Below are 3,344 nucleotides of genomic sequence, written 5' to 3' on the forward strand. Positions count from 1 at the left end.
GATCTTTCTTAGCTTCTTCCTCCTTTTTCTCTGCTTGGTCTTTAGATTTTTCTATGGTTTCCTCTGTCGATTCTACCTCTGGTTGTACTAGAGTTTTCCCACTCCTCAGTGCAACTGCCTTACAATGCTCCCTTGGGTTCATTTTTGGTTGACTGGGAAGTTTGCCAGCATCCTTACTTGAAGAACTTGCCTGCTGAGCAATTTGATTCTCTAGCATCTTGTTATGGGTAGCAAGTTGGTAAATTCTGGAAGTTAGCTGTTTAATCAATTCAGTTTGTTATTGTTGAGCTGCTAGGAATCCTTCCATCATGGTTTCCATGGTCATTTTTGGTTCAGGTTGTTGAGGTTGGAGAGGTAGCGATGGCTATGTAAGGTTCTGACCTCTGTTCTGAAATCTAGGGGGTGCTGGAGGTTTGTACCCTTGTTGCTTGTTTATTGGCTGGTTCTGCTAACTGGACCATGAGAAGTTTGGGTAGTTTCTCCATCTAGGGTTGTAAGTATTTGAATACGGATTATTTGGCTGCCTCTGGTTAAAGTTTCCTCCATTATTCACATAGTTCATCTATTCTGTAGGTTTGTTGAAATTGCTGTATTCTGAATTCATGTACCCTCCTTCGTAGCTGCTTTCATGTTGACTATTTGTACCAACTGCGTTGGCTTGTATTCTTTCGAGTTTCTTTGTGAGCTTATCAAACTGGGCATTTATCATGCTCAGGGCATCTACTTCTAGGACTCCTGCAGTTCTTCTTGCATTTCCTCTTTCGTTTGACCACTCATAGTTATGGTATGCAACCCTTTCTAGGAGTTCAAGTGCTTGTGGCACTATTTTCTCCATTAGATCACCCTTTGCAGCTGAATCAACTGTGCTCCTTGTAGAGGGTAGTAATCCATTATAGAAATTTTGCACCAATAACCAATCTTCTATGCCATAGTGTGGACATTCCCTCTGTAGGTCTTTATATCTTTCCCATGCGTCATAGAATGATTCTCCCTCCTTTTGTCTGAAGGTGTTGAGCTCAAGTCTCAGGTTTGTAGTCTTTGCAGGTGGGAAATACCTTGCTAGAAAAGCTTGAGAGAGGTTTTCCCAGGTAGTGAATGTTCCAGCCGGTTGAGAAAGTAACCACTTCCTTGCCCTATCTCGAAGGGAGAATGGGAATGCTCTAAGTCTTATTGCTTGATCAGACACTCCATTCATCTTGAATGTATCACATAAGGTAAGAAAACACTGGAGGTAGTAGTGTGGGTCCTCTATTGGTGAACCTGCAAACTGGGTTTGTTGAATCATTTGGAGCCATGCTCGTTTTAATTCAAAGTTGTTAGCTTCCACTATGGGTCTAGTGACACTGAGCTGAAATCCTTGGACAGATGGAACTCCGTAATCTCTCAAGAGTCTTAATCTGTCATTATTATCGGCCATGGTTGGGATTTCGGGATCTCCTTGATCGTGCTCTTGATGTTTCCTTTCCTTTTTGATGGCTTTCAGAGTTCTGTCTATTTCTGGATCACAGTCCAAAATTTCTTCTAGCTTTGTTTTGGTCATATACCAAATCGAGTGCCTGAGAGAAAAGAAAAGAAATACAACCAGTAAAATAAAATTAAATAATAAATATAATTGCCTAAATCAGCTAAATCACCTATCGCTTGATATTACTAAAAACAAAATTCCCCGGCAACGGTGCCAAAAACTTGTTTCGCTATTTTGCAATTACCGCAAGTGCACGTATCGCTAACAAGTAATAAAGTGAGTAGAGTATCATTCCCATGAGGAATTTTTGTTTAGCAAGTACCAATCTACACATAAATCTTGACTGTCTAGGATATTGAATACTTAGGGAATGAAGTTTGTTAACTTTAAATACTAAGATGGTAAACTTAAAACGAAATGATTTATTTGAAGCAATTCTGGAATTAAGATTTCACACTTGAATCATACTAGGGATGTTATCTAGTTTATTTACTGAATTAAGGATCATTTTCTTTGATGGAAATCAATCCTAAGCTATCCTAGATCCTCTCTCAAGGCATCTAGGGTGTATTCTAATTAACTCGAACCCTACTTTCGTGGTGATCAAATCAATTAAAATCCTTTAAGACCTTTGACCAATTTTTAGATTCCATAAAGGTATCAGCCTATGTCTAGGTTAGAATTCCTAGATTTAAGATCTCGATTTTCTAATATTAATCTTCACCTTTCAGTCCTTCAATTAACATCTATAATCATAACTAAGTGGATACCAACACATAGCATGCATTAAGATCACAAGAAATTAAATCAAGAAACGAATCTCAAATCCAATAAATAAAACTCAGTGTTCATCCATAATAATAATTACAAGAGCTACTCTCCCAAATCCAAAATAAGAAAACTACTCACTCATAGTGAGTTCAGCAAATGTCATGACAAAAAAAGTAAAAACAATAAAAAAGGAGAGTTATGCAAAAGAAATAAAATAATAAAATTATGTCTAAGGAGATGAAACGAAGGAACCAAAGAGAGTTTCAACTTTGATCTTGTGGAGCTTCAGCTAAAAGACTTCTTTTGGTATTGATGTAGAGCACGACAACAGCAACCTTCAACAGCATTCCTGACGACAGTCACCGACCTCTTTCCTAGTGTTTTCTTTTCTATTTATATTGGTTACCCTAGGGTTAGGTCATTTTGAGTTCGAAAGGCTTTAGGAGTCTCATTCGAACCAGAAAATAGGAAGGGAATTCGAGTCAGAAAACAGGCTGTAGCATAGTACACTGCCCGTGTGTCACTACACGGGTCCCGCAAAGTAGGGCTGTGTAATTTGCTGGAGGAGAATCACGTGGTTTTGTTTTGGCGCAGAAAGTTACACGGGTCTGTGCCAACTACACGGGCATGATTACACGAGCCATGTACTTTTATTCCTATAAGTTTCTTCAAGCTTACGCCCAGTAGAGACTTACACGGGTTCTTGCAGATTACACGAGTCTACTTACACGACCCGTGTACTTTGTGTTTCTCATCGATTCTCTTGGCTTTCTTCTGGCAGGGAGTTACACGGGTCTGGTGCTTGGTTTACACGACCCGTGTACTTTGTATCAGCAGCAATTCTTTATCTTTTTACCTCTCCAGGCTTTTCTTTGCATATCCATCCTTTGGGGCTTCACCAAAACACCTGAAATAATGCAGAAAATATGGAATTAAGGGCTTGGCAATAGAATTTATGAAAACTAATGAAATCAACTATTATGCATGAAAATACTTGTCTAAATGCTATGATTTAGAATACAAATGTGCTTAAAAACATCTATACAATTCAAGTGTATCAGCAGTCCTAGACCTAGATAGATAGAAAGAAATAGTTGCATCACATGCG

At 38.7% G+C, this 3,344-nt stretch overlaps 1 non-coding gene across 1 annotated transcript; it reads left to right on the forward strand.

The window, feature by feature from the left end:
• Nucleotides 1–923: 923 nt before the first annotated feature.
• LOC131171644 (small nucleolar RNA R71) lies at nucleotides 924–1,030 on the forward strand. The gene has a single exon (XR_009142302.1). It is a non-coding gene; the product is annotated as a small nucleolar RNA R71 (small nucleolar RNA).
• The last annotated feature ends 2,314 nt before the right edge of the window (nucleotides 1,031–3,344 follow it).

Source organism: Hevea brasiliensis, chromosome 12 (assembly GCF_030052815.1).
Source record: "Hevea brasiliensis isolate MT/VB/25A 57/8 chromosome 12, ASM3005281v1, whole genome shotgun sequence".
Lineage (NCBI taxonomy): Eukaryota > Viridiplantae > Streptophyta > Magnoliopsida > Malpighiales > Euphorbiaceae > Hevea > Hevea brasiliensis.